The sequence below is a fragment of the Mirounga leonina genome, unplaced genomic scaffold (genome assembly GCF_011800145.1).
Source record: "Mirounga leonina isolate KUSES-001 unplaced genomic scaffold, KU_Mleo_1.0 Mir_82, whole genome shotgun sequence".
Lineage (NCBI taxonomy): Eukaryota > Metazoa > Chordata > Mammalia > Carnivora > Phocidae > Mirounga > Mirounga leonina.
In genome coordinates this window covers 52,084,417-52,103,437 of record NW_023270825.1, presented here as the reverse complement: position 1 = coordinate 52,103,437, position 19,021 = coordinate 52,084,417, and positions in this window count along the sequence as shown.

The following is a 19,021-nucleotide window of genomic DNA, read 5'->3' as shown; positions in this document are numbered from 1 at the left end:
AGTCTACTTTAGATGGTCAGGTTTCTTTTTAATTTTGCTTATAGATTATTTCATCACTCCCAACCCTGGTTAATCCAGGTACAAAATAAAGTGGTAGTAATGGTATAGATTCCCCACTGGTTGGGCAAAAGAAAATGCAAAGTTATTATTTCATCTGCAACAATTTGGGTTAAACAACTTAAATGTTTATTCTGCTATGTTATATACAAAGTTTGGAATAATTTTTGAGATCATCTGGATTCAACTCCTATGAATAGGATTAGTATCCCTCAAAAGACTCTTTGGGGAGTTATTACCTCTAATACAAGTTTTAACCCTTTAGACATGTTTAAGATACAGTCTATTGAAGCCATAGGGGATTCATTCAATAGGAATGATCTAACTAATAATTCTTAGAACAATTAGCCAAGTACTCAGTTGGTATTGAAAAGCCTGATATCCACACAGGTGAAAGAATCCAATGGCTGATAAGCGAGGCATTTGATCTTATTTTAACTATAGGCTTATTTCCTCTGAGTTTGTCATTCCTGTCACTATTATATCTCAAGAATGTCTGTAGCCTCCTCTTTCTGTACAAGGACAGTTTCTTTTATTTACATATTGTCTAAAAAAGAGGATCATCATGGGTAAAATTAATATAACACATTCTTTAAACTGGCTGCACTAGCAACAGCTTGGGAGAGCTGAGTTATAGAGTTACGATAATAATCATCCCTAGACTCATGCATGTTATTATTGTAGTAAAAGAACAATGATAAATTAAGTCAGAAGTATACAACCTTAAACCAGTAAAGAAGAAAAATATGACAGAATTTGTTATCAAATGGATGTAGCAACCTAGATACAAATGATCTTTTGTACCAGCCCCAACCTCTGTCTATTTATGCCACATCCAGAAAGAAAGGGGGGACAATCTGGAATGATCAAGTTGATGAGTCCCCAAGCATAAAGCAGTACAACTGACAGCCTGATACCATCACCCCCCTGAGTTGTATCCTCAGCAGCCATGAAGTGTACAAATTCCCAAAATGGTCACCCTTACCTCAGAGGTGAATGGAGGAAGGCACATTGAAAAGATTGGCCCTACCAGTTGAAAAACTACAGCTTTCTTCAAAGGCATTTGGTTTGGCACCAGTAATAGCAGAAATGATCATAAATGACGACTGGAAACATCATTAAGTCTTTTGACTAAGGAATGAACTGTGGAAGCATTTGGTCTTGTCTCAGAAACATCGCCTCTTATACACTCATCTGCATGGTTCCTGTCCCTCTCCTACTCTTCCCTACCTATAACAACATTTAACTGGGAAGAAAAAAAACTCCACAAGTATGCTTTCAAATCACTTCTCCTTAAACCATCAACTTTTTTTAGCCTAATAGCAGAGTGTTTACATCCTATGTTTCTGGGTGACCCGTGTCTATCTGATTGCATCAGGGGAGGAGAAAGATCTTTAGGTCATAAGTGAAAGAATTTTATGATGATCCCTGGGGTGCATAGGTTAATACATTGAAATATTTTCCCAGCACACACAAAGCTGCCATGAAGAGTGAAGCCACTGGCTTCACTTTTCATTCCCTGATATGTCATATCCAATGACCTCTGCTTTAGAGAAAGTGACAAAGGGCCAGAAGAGTGCAGTCTCACCCAAGTGGCTTATGAGACATCTATTGGGACAGGTCAACAACTGTGAGGGGGGAAAATGGCATCTAGGAGCAGGGCCAAAAGCTATACAGAGAGATCGGGTCTTGCCACAGGATTAGACAAAACAGTAGTTATTGAATGATGACCTGACATTCGAAGGTTCATCAGTTAGAATCCCTTTTTCAGTTTCTACAGCACAGCCAAACAGGTGGACAGAGCTGTCAAGGCGATGCCTTACAATACTCCTCTAACCTTTGTGGAGCTACTCTATAAGACTGGGTTCTTAATCTGTTCAGAAAAGGACACCAAAACCAATCTGATGCAAGGTGATGAAGCAGGAACACAACTACAACTTCCCCAAGACCCACCAAAGTCCCAAATTGGGGCACAGAGTCTACTACTTCCCCACAATATCCAATATAAGATTAATCAGTCAAATCCAGGGATAGTTGAAACAGACACAGACACACACATTAAAGGATAAAAAGTAAGGAGGAAATGTATTGATAGAACAGGAGACCCTTTGAAATGGGAGACCATGTCTACAAGGGAACTCCACAACCTTTATATATAAAGAGATAGTGAGCACCCTTCAGCAGACCTTAATCCAGTGTAGCCATAGCATCTGTACACTGGACCCATAAGAGTCTCAGGGCAAAGCTGGATCACTGAGCTGGGATAGCACTATCAGGTACGAGAAGGACTGCCTTTTAAAAATGAGGGAAAGGATCCAGGAGGAGACCTTTCTGCTACATTCCAGCCTTAACCCCAGACCCTTGAACAAGTTGTATTAAATAGAGAAGGTACATTCTCACTCTGCCACACTCTGCCCTGTGTATGGTGTGGAATATATTGCCTAGGCTGAATTAAAGGGCTCCATGTAGGGTTCCAGGTGTGCTGGACCAACTAACAGCAACTCTGCCTTTGGCATAGCACACTATTGCCCCCTTCCCTGGCATAGGGGTAATATATGGCCTTTACAGACAAAAAGCTAATACCCCATATAGACTTGAGGCTTCTTTCTTCTTGGGTATACTACAAGATCTATTTTTTTTTTCTATAAACAACAACCAAAGAGAGAGAGAAAGCAAACAGTTTGCTTAGAGAACTCAATTATTTTTCTTTAATTCAGCAAACAGTGAGCACCTACTTTTTGTCAAGCATTTTAGGAAGCATTTTTAAAAATAGCATCAATCTGTAAATCAGATGGTACTTCCAACTAAAGCCCTCTAGAATTTTGTTGTTTTAGAATTGAAAGTACTAGAGAATGTGCAGAACAGATGGTCTCAAAAGGATATCCGAAACGGGTGCTCCCAAGAATGAGAATGCGATTGCTCTTACCATCTCTTGCCTAAAACATCACAGTAAGTTCCAAATCAGTGTCCCTTCCTCCCATCCACTGTCTCCTCTCAGTCATTCCCCCTCTCGCTATCAGAACCAACTTTCTAAAAAAAAAAAAAAAATCAGTCTTCTATTTTTTTCTTCCCTTAGTAATTCTACATAAAGTCCAAACTTTTTACCATGGCTTCCCAAGCCTTTTATCATCTGGCTCTGACCCCTCTTACAAATCTCATCCCCTCCTCTGAAAAGGTTAGACCATCTCCCCAAGCTATAAACTTGAAGATGTTTGAAAATGCTATTAATTTATTATAACTTCATATTGTCCATAGCAACTAGGACAATAACATGATAGTTCTTTCCCAGAAACAGTCTTGTCAAAACCCCAAAGGAACCAAAGGTTGGACTTTGATCCAAAATATAGCCCTTAAATTAAGAAACATCCTCATTGCTATGAACAGTGGGATTTTTTAGGGAAGTTACTTAAAATATTATTTGTGCTACAAGGGAGGAGATTCAGAATTTTAATGAACATCACAAAATCTGCTGGAATAAGCAATGACCACAAACCCTAACCTATTACTCCTCTGGGTTGTGATAATACAATGGTTCAAAATGGACCCTGAGTTCTTATGTGGCCATTTTTCTCTCTGAATGGTCCCCTTATTTGCTGGGACAACCATAAATAAATTTGCAAAGTAGACAATCTGGCTTGGACTCAGAAAAAGGAGAGGAGAGGGTGCTACTTTCCTCTCTAGCATGCCCACCACCTGGTCTGAACCCCTCTTGCTGCTCTGTGCCAGACCTGTCACCCTGTGCACCATGCATCCTAATTCACTTTCTCTATCCCCTCCTCTCCCCACACTGTGATTCATATTCTCTAGATGTCCTACTCCCAACCAGAAGCTGGTGGATTATTAACCCTAAGTGTTCCCCTGTAATAGGATTATACACCCACACCCTTTGCCACATCCCTTTGTACTCCCAGCGTGGGTAAAATATACTTTCTTGCCCCTTTGATTTTAGCTTCACTTTGGCCAATGAATGTTAGTGGATGTGACATGAGCAGAGACCTTAAATGTGCTAGCAGAGTTTGGCTTGTGCTTTTGTGGTCTTGTGATTTGCCGTGAGAAGAAATAATGCCTCCAGGTAGCTGCTGGTCCAAGAAGGAGAAAATTTAGATAGCAAATGTAAATGCAACCAATCCCAGCCAAATCCAGCAGAACCATATCCAACCCACAGCCCATGATCAAAAATATATAAATATAGAAATGTCTGTTTTTATAAAACACTGGCTTTGGGGGATGGTTTGGTACTAAATTATCATGGCAAGAACTGAATAACACTCTAATAAACCACTTTTAATCAAGCCACTTATGATCAATATTACCTTCCATATGCCAGGTTTTTATCTGTGAAACAGAAGTAAGAAAAAGAATCGAACTCAAATGGTTATAGCAAGAAATAAATGATAGCACAATTGTAAAGCCCCTAGGTAGAGGCTGGCCCACAGAAAAACACAATATAGTAAATTTGAGATTATTTGATTAATCTGTTACCTTCCCAAGTTTATTAGTATTTTCAGATGTTTTTCCCAAACAGGATGGTTGGATTTATAACTATAGCTTCTAGCTGAGGCCCCAAGGGACCTCTGCCCATTAATAAGTGAGTGTCAGAGACAAAATGCTTCCCATAGGAAATAGAAATATTTCTAAGTTCTTTAAGTGATTTGAACAAAACCACTTATGCTCAGTTACACAGTAGTTTTACCTACAGCGTTTTAAAATAGGATGCCACTTTAACCCAGAAGAATGAATTTCTAATGGTGAACTCGGAAACACTATGTCAAATGAACAGTGGAGAGAGATTGGAGGGGGAGAAGAGAATTTATAAGGCTCTGAAAATCACAGCAAATAGCCATCCCTTTGTCTCATGTACTAAGCCAATTGTGGTAGCAGAATCAGGACACAAGTGCAGAAGCATTTCAGTTGGCTTCTCAAGAACCTGCAAAGGCACGCTATAACTCTCTTAGAAAAACTCATAGGTCAAACGTGGGTAGCTTTCATTGCCCTTCAGACATCAAGATTCTGAGTCCTGCCCATATGGATGTCTATTCTAAAGGAATTTAATATTTTCTATAAGAAAATGGAAGGACATTTATTGGGCACCTATCCTATACTCTGCTAGGGAATTTACGATGTTATTAAGTAGGTATAGGGCCAGCTTCATGGGCCCATGACAAGTGCAATCACATAGAGCCCTGTTCTCAGAAGGGCCCTGCATTCGTTTGGAAGCTCTGCTGTTGCCATCATGAAATTCTTAACAATTTTATTTTTGAGGGTGTGTTTTATAAGTGAAGTTCGTCGGACAATGGAGGATACATATGAACAGAGTCAAGACATGCATGTGTCTGCAGTAACTTGTCCCTCCATTCACATATAGCCTTCATGGCTTCCGTAAAATGCTTATTTCACCGTGAGTCTACTGAAATCCAATGCATAATGGATCCACCAGAAATCTATACTCTGTTCCATACAACATGTCTATGGCTGAGTAAGTGGGGTCACTAACAGATCAGAGGGTCTATGCTTTATCCTTCTGAATGCCAACTTACTTAGAGCACAAAAAGAATGTAATTGGAGCTTCTGGGTTGGTGAACAGGTGGCGAAAGGGGGACAGTGGCACACTCAGAGTGGGTGTAGAAGCTCTGCCCCCTTTCCCCATACCTTGCCCTCTTCCATTTGGCTCTTTCTGAATTATATCTTTTTATAATAAACCAGTGATATACTCTTTATGTTCTTTAATACCTCAAAGCTGAAGAAGACTCACTTGATTTTATACATGTTAGAACTGAGTCTTCTAGGATATTTTGATATCCCCAAGAAAATCTACATCCCTCAGATTCCAGAAATTCAAGCAACAATGACTCTAACTCAAGAAGGTAACCTTCAAATAAAACAGATTATCAGTAAAAAAGAAAAGCAAAAAAAGAAGGTAATGGTATTCTAAGAAACACGAACAACCAAGGAACCCTATCATATCCTTTTTTAGTCATGCTACTTCCCAGTACCCATAATGCTGAATATGATGACACAGTAAAAAAGGAAAGATAAGGCAGCCCATTGCTGGGTTCATTCCAGTCCTACCTTCCTTTTCAGTAAGCTGAAGGTAGACAGTGTTGGTAGAATATGCACATATAAAGAAATGTTTTAAAAAGTTATTTTTGTGCATATTTTCCCCTACTCTTCTGCTAGGAATGAAATACATATGCATGTATGAGATATGAAATGCCAAAGATTCCACACACAAGTTAAATGCCCTTATATTTGCATTTATAATTATACGTTGTAAATATATATTGGCATTATACAATATAAACATGAATGGTAAAATTCATGCTAATAATTTAAAATTTTAATTTTTCTGTACTTGCAATGATTACACCATTATGTTTTATAAATTATAAAATATTTATACAGGAAAAAAGCTTTATATATATATCCATACTTTTTTTTTTAAGATTTTATTTATTTATTTGACAGAGAGAGACACAGCGAGAGCAGGAACATAAGCAGGGGGAGTTGGGAGAGGGAGAAGCAGGCTTCCCACGAAGCAGGGAGCCCGATGCGATGCGGGGCTCAATCCCAGGACCCTGGGATCATGACCTGAGCCGAAGGCAGACGCTTAACGACTGAGCCACCCAGGTGCCCCTATATGTCCATGCTTTTAATAGCATTTTTTCCTGCTTTTTGAACCAAGAGCCTGGTATTTTCTTTTAGCTCTGTTTCCCACGAATTGTGTAGCTGGGCTTGAGTAGGTACCATTATCCTCCATTTATAGATGAGACAACTGAGACTCAGATTAAGTCACTTTCCCAAGAACTAGCAAGTGGCAGACACCAGATTCAAGCATGTCTGACTCCAAAGATACTGCTCCTCTATGGTTCCAGACTGCATCCAAATTGCAGCTGGGGAAGGGCCCAAGAGAAACTTGAGCTTAGGGGTGAATCTGTTGCTTCAACTCCTGTCCAGGTAGAACTCTTTGGGAAAATATTTTAGTTAAGACTCACCCACATACCATGGAGTAGCTATAAAGTTAAGAGGCTATTTTAGGAAACTTCTAACATTTTTTTCACTAATCTGTGATCAATTTCTCAGCTTAGTCAGTCCACAGACTTGAGATCATCAATTCAATTATAAGTACATCACGCTCCGCTGTTAAATAAGAACATTAAATTTTCTCTTGAACTCTTTTTTTCTAAATCCTATGTATTTCTACATTCGATATATTGAGTCACATGAAAATATTTCATTTAATTTTTTATGCTATATCCTAATTACCACCAAAGTTGTCCAAGGAATCACATTAATGTCACTACAATCCAAACTTTTTTTTTTAATTTTATTTATTTATTTGACAGAGAGAGAGAGAGCGAGAGAGGGAACACAAGCAGGGGGAGTGGGAGAGGGAGAAGCAGGCTTCCCGCAGAGCAGGGAGCCCGATATGGGGCTCCATCACAGGACCCTGGGATCATGACCTGAGCCGAAGGCAGACACTTAATGACTGAGCCACCCAGGCGCCCCCCAAATTTTTTAAATGACTTTTGCCTAATTAAACTTTTTGCCCAATATTTCATAAGCATCCTGTTGTCCATAAGACCTTGGGCCTCTAACAATTTACCTTCTGGCTTCAGTGGGCATTTTCCTGGATTCACAGCAACAGTTTCTAAGGCTTCTGTCTTACCTTTCCCAGTAACATTTACAAAGTCTGAGTCAGCAAGCATAGGGACTAAGTTAAGGGATCATAATTCTTTGCTACCTGTAAATGGTCAGTGAGAGAGTTATATTTTTACCACACCTGCAGGGGGAAATGTGTTTCTAAAGCTAAAAAATACAAATTAGGATAAAGATCTTTCCTTTTAGAAGTCACCATCCAATGTTTGAGGTATTTTGTTTTTACATATAAATATATTCACTTATTACCCCTAGGACTGTGGAGTTGCTGCCACAGCCAGAAATGTGAAATATTTGTGTCAAAAATTTGTATCACAGAAACTCTTCCTTTGAGATATTCAGAGAATTGAATATATTTTATAGATATTTCCAGACATAGACACAAATACTGCTGTCAAGAAAATTTCCTCTAAGAATGATACAGCAAAGATATTACTGTCAGAAAAACAATGAATTCTTCAATGATAATTTCTATAATACATTCCTGAGAGTGAAGAAATAACACTACATAAATATTCTTATTTGAACAACTTGAGAAAACATGTATAAACATAAACTGTATTTATAGGCTTAAAAATTGCACTACATGAAGCCTGAAAAATATTTCTTTTGATTTTTTTAAATCCATGGAGTCTCACTGCTAGCCAAAAACAAAATGAGAAGTGGAGGATTCAAAGACACAGAACCAGGGGACTTTTAGACCAAGCCTAAATGTAGTATGTCATCATAAAATGATTTTAAATAGGAGAAATTATGATTTTCCTTATGCCAAAAACTGTCCATCTGGTCTCCACAGCTCAAAAGCCAGGGAAAAAAAATTCCCAAGGGAAAAAAAAAAGAAATAGTGAACCTACTATTAAAGAAACTAAAAGCAAAGGTTTTCTTTTGGATATGGAGCCTGAGAAATTATAGGATTCTAATTTTATTCTTTTAAGATTGTATTTATTATTTATTTGAAAGAGAGAGAGAGCACAAGCCGGGTAAGGGGCAGAGGGAGAAGACTCTCTGCTGAGCTGGGAACCTGACTCGGGGCTCAATCCCGGAATTCCAAGATTATAACCTGAGCCGAAAGCAGATGCTTAACTGACTAAGCCACCCAGGCGCCCCAGAGGATTCTAATTTTAAAAAGCATAAACTATGTAAGTATAATATAATAAATATGTCATTTGTGATACTGTAATATCAGTAGTGTGATAGGCAGGCTTCCAAGATTGCCCCAGTAATCACAGCCTCCTGGTATTCCTCATACCCATGCCCTAGGGAGTCTTTTCCCACCTTGACTCACGGCTTGCCTGTGTAACAGATAATGCAGAAATTAAAGGCATTGCCACTTCTGCTTTGTTCTCTCTTAGATTACTAGCCATGCGAGATGCCAGATGCCATGTCATGAAGACACTCAAGCAGCCTGTTGAGAGGTCCATGTGAGGAGAAACTAAGGCCTACCATGATTAGCCAAGAGCAACTTGCCAGCCACATGAACAAACCAATTTGGATGTATATCCTCTAGCCCACATCAAGTCTTTATATGACAGAAGCCCTGGCTTACATCTTTTTTTTTTTTTTAAGATTTTATTTATTTATTTGACAGAGAGAGACAGAGAGAGAGGGAACATAAGCAGGGGGAGTGGGAGAGGGAGAAGCAGGCTTCCCACTGAGCAGGGAGCCCTATGCAGGGCTCGATCCCAGAACCCTGGGATCATGACCTGAGCCGAAGGCAGAAGCTTAACGACTGAGCCACCCAGGCACCCCCCTGGCTTACATCTTGATTGCAACCTCAAGTTAGACTCATCCAGCTAAGCTGCTTCTGAATTTCTGATCCAAAGAAACTGTAAGATAATGTTTATTGTTTAAAGAATAAAAAAAAATGGGGCACCTGAGTGGCTCAGTCGGTTAAGCGTCTGACTTGATTTCGGCTCAGGTCATGATCTCAAGGCCGTGAGATGGCACCCCATGAAGGGCTATGCACTGGGTGTGGAGCCTGCTTAAGATTCTCTCTCCTTCTCCTTTGGCCCTCCCCATCCCTCTCTAAAAAATAAAAATAAAAAATAAAATAAATAAAGAACCAAATTTTTGCAGTTATTTGTTATGCAGCAATAGATAACTAATACAATAGCCTTAACCTGATAGGTAGATGTCCTGACATAAGACATATACATCTTGGGGGCACCTGGGTGGCTCAGTCGTTAAGCGTCTGCCTTCGGCTCAGGTCATGATCCCAGGGTCCTGGGATCGAGCCCCACATCAGGCTCCCTGCTCTGCGGGAAGCCTACTTCTCACTCTCCCACTCCCCCTGCTTGTGTTCCCTCTCTCGCTGTCTCTCTCTCTCTGTCAAATAAAATCTTTAAAAAAAAAAAAAAAGACATCTACATCTTGGTGAGATCAGAAGAAATTGATCATTTGCTTTACAAATCAGTAATCTCAATTTTAACAGGTTATCCAAAAGTGATGAGTCCCTAGACTCATGCCCACTAGATATCAAACTTACAACAGTACTACTTGCAACACAAGATGTCAATTTAATAATTAACAATAAGAAGTGGACCAGTGATTGCCCAGAGTGCTAGGTACATTGAAGAGGCCAAATTAAGACCCAGTGGTTGTTTCAGGAGGGTAGAAATAGAAAAAGGATCATTGGATTATCTTCTAGAATATATCCACAAACTACGGGGCTTGAATTTTAAAATTCTCTCACTTTTCTAGAATGTTTATTTCAAAAGAACTAGTCACTAAAACCAGAGTACCCTTTAAGTGTACAAGCGAAGTAGGTTCCAGGGGCCTTTGAAGTAATCCATCATAAAACTATAATAGTCTTTAAGGCACTCTAAGAAACACTGGAGGACATCCCTAAGTTTTCAGAGAGAGCATTTGTATGCTCCCATAAAAATCATCTCATTTTACAATAGAAACACTCAACTGCTCTGTCCCAGCCACACCAGTATGCTTCTGTGTTGAAGGTGCTGCTGAAACCCATCTGCAAACAAAGCCTCCAATTTTCCTACCCCCCTAAATACTTCTCCCCCACATAAATGCAAAACCAGACTCAGGTAGACCCAACCAGGAAGGTTTCTTTGCCTTTACTTTTCATTTACTTCCTCCTCCTTCTCCACCAATTAAATTCTTATTTCAGCTCCTTTTTCCTCCAGAGAGCTAATTCATTTAATGTCTGATATTCTATTTAATGTATCATCCTTCCCAGTGGGTTTGCATTTTTACCGGTAAAATGCCTCTCTGGACATATTTCAGCCTTCAGGACCTCTGATAAGGTTGTAATTTTTAAACTTTAGTATGTATAAGAATCATTAAGAGCTTATTTAAAATGTTATTTCCTGGTCTCACTTCTACAGACTTTTAATCCATCAATCTAAGGTAGGGCCCAGAAACCTGAATTTATAACAAACAACCTCCCCCTACCCTCGGTGATGCTTATAGAAGCAACTGAAGACCATGCTTTGGGAAGTGTTCTAAAGGAAGATTCTTGGGGACTAAGGAAGCCTAGGTTATCAGAAACCACCAGCAACTATAGCTTCCTCCCTTTCTCTAACCAGTATTCAACCTCCTTGCAATTAGACTTATTTTGATTCCTCACCAGTTGCAATTACCCTGCTGCTTACCCTGCAAATCCAGACCCATAGAGTCCACTTTCCTAATAGGCATACAAATCACCATCTTTGTTCAGATGGACTTCATGGTAGAGTCAGGCTCTTGTCTTCTGCTCAGAGAGTAATTCTACTGACAATTGATCCATCTGCCGTGATTCCTGGCTTGAGGCTTTTCCCTATTATGTCATTTCAGCGCTTGCCTGCTCTCCAGGATTTCCAAGTTTGACAAGCTGTCGATCTCTGATGACCACAGACCCCATTCTGCTGACCCAGAGCCTTGACACTCCCAGCCTCTTTTTCGAGGGCTTGTTAATGGACCACTCACATATTTTAAAATCTGGGTACCTGGGGATGGAATCCAGAAACACATTTAGTAAGTTCCCCAGGTATACTCGGTATAGGTATCACTGGTTTCAAGCAATTTCTCAAAGTTGCCTAATGATAAAAAGCATCAGGACACTGAAAGAATGGTTTCCTAGACCTTACCATCTGATAATTCTGACTGGGGACAAGGTGGACTTTATTTTTAACAAGTATTTTGGGTAATTCTAATAACTGGACAATTTGGGAAACCTTGGTCTCAAGTAAAAATTTAGGACTTTAACATCAGGATGTCTTTCTGAGTTCAGTTTTATATTAGGTTGAACATTAAAGCTAAGAGCATGAAGCTAGCTGGTATTAGAGAAGTAATCCTCAGAAGATAACAAATAGCTTAACAAGGAGTCTTGCACTTACATTTCATCTCTCAAATGCAAATATGTTCAGTGGTAATGAAGGGATTTTTAAACAATACTAAATCCTTAAAACCTCATGTTACAAGAGTGAGATTTTTCCGTTCCCTTTTTTTTTTATTTTTTTTATTTTTCTTTTTTTATTCTTATGTTAATCCCCATACATTCCATCATTAGTTTTAGATGTAGTGTTCCATGATTCATTGTTTGTGCATAACACCCAGTGCTCCATGCAGAATGTGCCCTCCTCAATACCCACCACCAGGCTAACCCATCCTCCCAGCCCCCTCCCCTCTAGAACCCTCAGTTTGTTTTTCAGAGTCCATCGTCTCTCGTGGTTCGTCTACCCATCTGATTTCCCCCGCTTCATTCTTCCCCTCCTGCTACCTTCTTCTTCTTTTTTTTTTTTTAACATATATTGCATTATTTGTTTCAGAGGTACAGATCTGAGATTCAACAGTCTTGCACAATTCACAGCGCTTACCAGAGCACATACCCTCCCCAGTGTCTATCACCCAGTCACCCCATCCCTCCCACCCCACCCCCCACTCCAGCAACCCTCAGTTTGATTCCTACGATTAAGAATTCTTAAGGGGGTGACTGGGTGAGAGACACTGGGGAGGGTATGTGCTCTGGTAAGCGCTGTGAATTGTGCAAGACTGTTGAATCTCAGATCTGTACCTCTGAAACAAATAATGCAATATATGTTAAGAAAAAAAGAAGAAGAAGAAGAAGAAGAGGGTAGCGGGAGGGGAAGAGTGAAGCGGGGGAAATTGGAGGGGTAGACGAACCATGAGAGATGGTGGACTATGAAAAACAAACGGGGTTCTAGAGGGGAGGGGGGTGGGAGGATGGGTTAGCCTGGTGGTGGGTATTGAGGAGGGCACGTTCTGCATGGAGCACTGGGTGTTGTGCACAAACAATGAATCATGGAACACTTCATCTAAAACTAATGATGTAATGTAAGGGGATTAACATAAGAATAAAAAAAAAGTAAAAAAAAAAAAAGAATTCCTCATATCAGTGAGATCATATGATACATGTCTTTCTCTGTTTGACTTATTTCGCTCAACATAATACCCTCCAGTTCCATCCACGTCGTTGCAAATGGCAAGATCTCATTCCTTTTGATGGCTGCAGAATATTCCATTCTATATATATACCACTTCTTCTTTATCCATTCATCTGTCGATGGACATCTTGGCTCTTTCCACAGTTTGGCTATTGTGGACATTGCTGCTATAAACATTGGGGCGCACGTACCCTTTCAGATCCCTACTTTTGTATCTTTGGGGTAAATACCCAGTAGTGCAATTGCTGGATCATATGGTAGCTCTATTTTCAACTTTTTGAGGAACCTCCATACAGTTTTCCAGAGTGGCTGCACCAGCTTGCATTCCCACCAACAGTGTAGGAGGGTTCCCCTTTCTCCGCATCCCCGCCAACATCTGTCCTTTCCTGACTTGTTAATTTTAGCCATTCTGACTGGTGTGAGGTGGTATCTCATTGAGGTTTTGATTTGGATTTCCCTGATGCCGAGCGATGTTGAGCACTTTTTCATGTGTCTATTGGCCATTTGGATGTCTTCTTTGGAAAAATGTCTGTTCATGTCTTCTACCCATTTCTTGATTGGATTCTTTGTTCTTTGGGTGTTGAGTTTGATGAGTTCTTTATAGATTTTGGATACTAGCCCTTTATCTGATATGTCATTTGCAAATATCTTCTCCCATTCTGTCGGTTGTCTTTTGGTTTTGTTGACTGTTTCCTTTGCTGTGCAAAAGCTCTTTATCTTGATTAAATCCAAATAGTTCATTTTTGCCCTTGCTTCCCTTGCCTTTGGCGATGTTTCTAGGAAGAAGTTGCTTCGGCTGAGGTCAAAGAGGTTGCTGCCTGTGTTCTCCTTTAGGATTTTGATGGATTGCTGTCTCACATTGAGGTCTTTCAACCATTTGGAGTCTATTTTTGTGTGTGGTGTAAGGAAATGGTCCAGTTTCATTCTTCTGCATGTGGCTATCCAATTTTCCCAACACCATTTGTTGAAGAGACTGTCTTTTTTCCATTGGACATTTTTTCCTGCTTTGTCAAAGATGAGTTGACCATAGAGTTGAGGGTCCATTTCTGGGCTCTCTATTCTGTTCCATTGATCTATGTGTCTGTTTTTGTGCCAGTACCATGCTGTCTTGATGATGACAGCTTTGTAATAGAGCTGGAAGTCCGGAATTGTGATGCTACCAGCTTTGCTTTTCTTTTTCAACATTCCTCTGGCTATGCAGGGTCTTTTCTGGTTCCATACAAATTTTAGGATGATTTGTTCCATTTCTTTGAAAAAAGTGGATGGTATTTTGATGGGGATTGCATTGAATGTGTAGATTGCTCTAGGTAGCATTGACATCTTCACAATATTTGTTCTTCCCATCCATGAGCATGGAACGTTTTTCCATTTCTTTGTGTCTTCCTCAGTTTCTTTCATGAGTATTTTATACTTTTCTGAGTACAGAGTCTTTGCCTCTTTGGTTAGATTTATTCCTAGGCATCTTATGGTTTTGGATGCAATTGTAAATGGGATCGACTCATTAATTTCTCTTTCTTCTGTCTTGTAGTTGGTGTATAGGAATGCCACTGATTTCTGTGCATTGATTTTATATCCTGCCACTTTACTGAATTCCTGTATGAGTTCTAGCAGTTTGGGGGTGGAGTCTTTTGGGTTTTCCACATAAAGTATCATATCATCTGCAAAGAGTGAGAGTTTGACTTCTTCTTTGCTGATTTGGATGCCTTTGATTTCTTTTTGTTGTCTGATTGCTGTGGCCAGGACTTCCAATACTATATTGAATAGCAGTGGTGATAGTGGACATCCCTGCCGCGTTCCTGACCTTAGGGGGAAAGCTCTCAGTTTTTCCCCATTGAGAATGATATTCGCTGTAGGTTTTTCATAGATGGCTTTTATGATATTGAGGTATGTACCCTCTATGCCTATACTCTGAAAAGTTTTGATCAAGAAAGGATTCTATACTTTGTCAAAAGCTTTTTCTGCATCTATTGAGAGGATCATATGATTCTTGTTCTTTCTTTTGTTAATGTATTGTATCACGTTGATTGATTTGCGGATGTTGAACCAACCTTGCAGTCCAGGGATAAATCCCACTTGGTCATGGTGAATAATCCTTTTAATGTACTGTTGGATCCTATTGGCTAGTATTTTGGTGAGAATTTTTGCATCCGTGTTCATCAGGGATATTGGTCTGTAATTCTCCTTTTTGATGGGGTCTTTGTCTGGTTTAGGGATCAAGGTAATGCTGGCCTCATAAAATGAGTTTGGAAGTTTTTTTTCCATTTCTATTTTTTGGAACAGTTGCAGAAGAATAGGTATTAATTCTTCTTGAAATGTTTGGTAGAATTCCCCTGGGAAGCCATCTGGCCCTGGGCTTTTGTTTGTTGGGAGATTTTTGATGACGGCTTCAATTTCCTTAGTGGTTATAGGTCTGTTCAGGTTTTCTATTTCTTCCTGGTTCAGTTTTGGTAGTTGATACATCTCTAGGAATGCATCCACTTCTTCCAGGTTATCTAATTTGCTGGCATAGAGTTGCTCATAATATGTTCTTATAATTGTTTGTATTTCTTTGGTGTTGGTTGTGATCTCTCTTCTTTCATTCATGATTTTGTTGATTTGGGTCATTTCTCTTTTCTTTTTGATGAGTCTGGCCAGGGGTTTATCAATCTTGTTAATTCTTTCAAAGAACCAGCTCCTAGTTTCGTTGATCTGTTCTACTGTTCTTTCAGTTTCTATTTCATTGATTTCTGCTCTGATCTTTATTATTTCTCTTCTCTGGCTGGGTTTAGGCTTTATTTGCTGTTCTTTCTGCAGCTCCTTTAGGTGTAGGGTTAGGTTGTGTACTTGAGACCTTTCTTGTTTCTTGAGAAAGGCTTGTATTGCTATATACTTTCCTCTTAGGACTGCCTTTGCTGCATCCCAAAGATTTTGAATAGTTGTGTTTTCATTTTCATTGGTTTCCATGTATTTTTTAAATTCTTTAATTTCCTGGTTGACCCATTCATTCTTCAGTAGGATGCTCTTTAGCCTCCATGTATTTGAGTTCTTTCCAACTTTCCTCTTGTGATTGAGCTCTAGTTTCAAAGCATTGTGGTCTGAAAATAGGCAGGGAATGATCCCAATCTTTTGGTACCAGTTGAGACCTGATTTGTGACCTAGGATGTGATCTCTTCTGGAGAATGTTCCATGGGCACTAGAGAAGAATGTGTATTCCATTGCTTTGGGATGGAATGTTCTGAATATGTCTGTGAAGTCCATTTGGTCCAGTGTGTCATTTAAAGTCTTAATTTCCTTGTTGATCTTTTGCTTAGACGATCTGTCCATTTCAGTGAGGGGGGTGTTTAAGTCCCCCACTATTATTGTATTGTTGTCGATGTGTTTCTTTGCTTTTGGTATTAATTGCCTTATATAATTGGCTGCTCCCATGTTAGGGGCATAGATATTTACAATTGTTAGATCTTCTTGTTGGATAGACCCTTTAAGTAGTCCGTTCCCTTTTAAAAGATGAATTACTTCAGTTCTCTAAATCATGTTCCAAATTTAGCCTTACAAATAAAACACTTAAAAGGGAAAAATCTTTGGCAGATATACTAGAATATCATATATATTATGCATATATTTATATATTATATAAATATTATAAAAATATATAAATAACACATATAGCTGATTAAACTATTCATGTTTGAAACACTATTCTAGATAATTACTACTGGAGTTTATTTTTAAATATTCTGAGTTAAATATTGGTGGCCCAGGTCTCTGTCATCATTCTACCAAATCTCTCCTAAATCTCAGAATATCTTTGGAATTTATATTTAGGTGTACAAATCATTGATTTCCTAAAATAAACAGTGAGAATGGGAAGAGGGGTTCAAATTTTGGATTAATAAGGCCAGCCAAGTGGTGTACCTCCTCTTATAAACTGTTTAACAATAATAAAATCACAAAAAGTTGTAATTTCATAGATTGTGGTCATTTTATCACAAAATCTTTAAAATATTGAGAAATATTGCTAGAAGTTGGAGCTGGAGAGTGTTATGTGGTCTCCAATTTGTGCACACAAATATATAGAATTCCTTTCTGGGGCACCTGGGTGGCTCAGTTGGTTAAGTTCTAGCTTCCACTCAGATCAGGATCTCAGGGTTGGGATCTAGCCACATGCAGTGGGGAGCCTGCTTCATCCTCTGCCCCACCCCCACTTGTGCTCTCCTGCAGGCATACTTTCTCAAATAAGTAAAATAAAAATCTAAAAAAAAAAAAAAAAATCCCTTACTTTGATAGTGTCATTCCTGGGGAGATAAACTAGTGTTTTATCAACTAAAACTAGGGTTTTATAGTATTCACCTGAGATAGCAAGGGGTAACGAAAAAAGGACCTGGATTTAAAAGACATTAAGACCTGAATTCAAATTCTAGCTGTCATTTATCAACTGTGTGACCCTGGCCAAATGATGTAATTATTTCTGTACCTCACAGTTGCCTCAACCATGAAAGAAAGATAACAGTTCTTGCCCATTGCTACCATGAAAAGTTGTTCTGAAATGTTTTGAAAATAAGTGATAAATTTTTGAAAATGCTACATGAATTACAAACTGCTATATAAACGTAATGTATTCCTTTGTAATTCTGCCTTATTCGATAGTACAAATAATTTTCCTTATCACAAAACTTTTTTCTTGACAAAATATTTTTACACACCTCTTTTCGCCCTTACGTTCTATTGCACCAAACAGAGCTTTTTCACCAACGTGTCTGCCAGGTTCAGAGATCTTTGGGTCATGCCCAGTGCTAATGCAAACTGTCATGCAGGGAGTGGGAAGGAGCGGAATGCACAGGACCCTCCTGCTGAACAAGCCCCTGAAACGCGCTCCATCCCGAGTCTGTGACCAGCCTTGGGCCTGCATGCTGCTGCTACATCCTCCTCTCACCTGCTGTACTAGCTTCCTGTTGCTGCTATAACAAATCACCACAAATTGAGTGGTTTACAATTAATAAGTTTATTCTCTTACAGTTCTGGAGGTTAGGAGTCCTAAATGGGTTTTATTAAGTGTGGTAAGTGGTCATGGTGTCGGCAGGGCTGTGTTACTTCCGGAAGCTCTAGGGGGAAGGATTCTTTTTTTTTTTTAAAGATTTTGTTTATTTATGAGAGAGAGAGAGCACGAGCAGGGAGAGAGGCAGGCAGAAGAAGCAGGCTTCCCACTGAGCAGGGAGCCCAATGCAGGACTTGATCCCATGCCCCCGAGCCGAAGGCAGCTGCTTAACGAACTGAGCCACCCAGGTGCCCCTAGGGGGAAGAATCTTGTTTCCTTACCTTTTCCAGCTCCTAGAAGCCACCTGCATTTTTTGGCTCAGGGTCCCTTCCTCCATCTTCAAAGCCAGCAGGATAGCATATTCAAATCTCTCTGTTGGGGGCCATTATTCCATCCAATACACTTGCTCTATCTACTTTTTTTTGAGGCTATCTCCCCAGGTTCATCTGCAAAGTGTGAGCCTGTCTTCCTAGATCCCCACGGTATTGCTCCCCCTGACAAAAATGGATTCAGTTTAAAGATTTTATTGCTAATCACTCTGGAGGAGTAAATAAGGACAATAAAATTATTAAATGAGGGACACTAAAAGGTCCAGGAAACCTTATAAAGTCAGAGATAGAAAGTGGATGAGAGGGGCACCTAGATGGCTCAGTCAGTTAAGGGTCCAACTCCTGGTTTCGGCTCAGGTCATGATCTTAGGGTCATGATCTCAGGGTTGTGAGATGAGCTCCATGTTGGGTTCCATGCTTAGCACAGAGTCCTCCCTCTCTCTCCCCCTCTGCCCCACCCCCTGCTCATGCATGCTCTCCTGCTCTTGTTCTTTCTCTCTCTTTCAAATAAATAAATCTAGAAAGAAAGAAAGAAAGAAAGAAAGAAAGAAAGAAAGAAAGAAAGA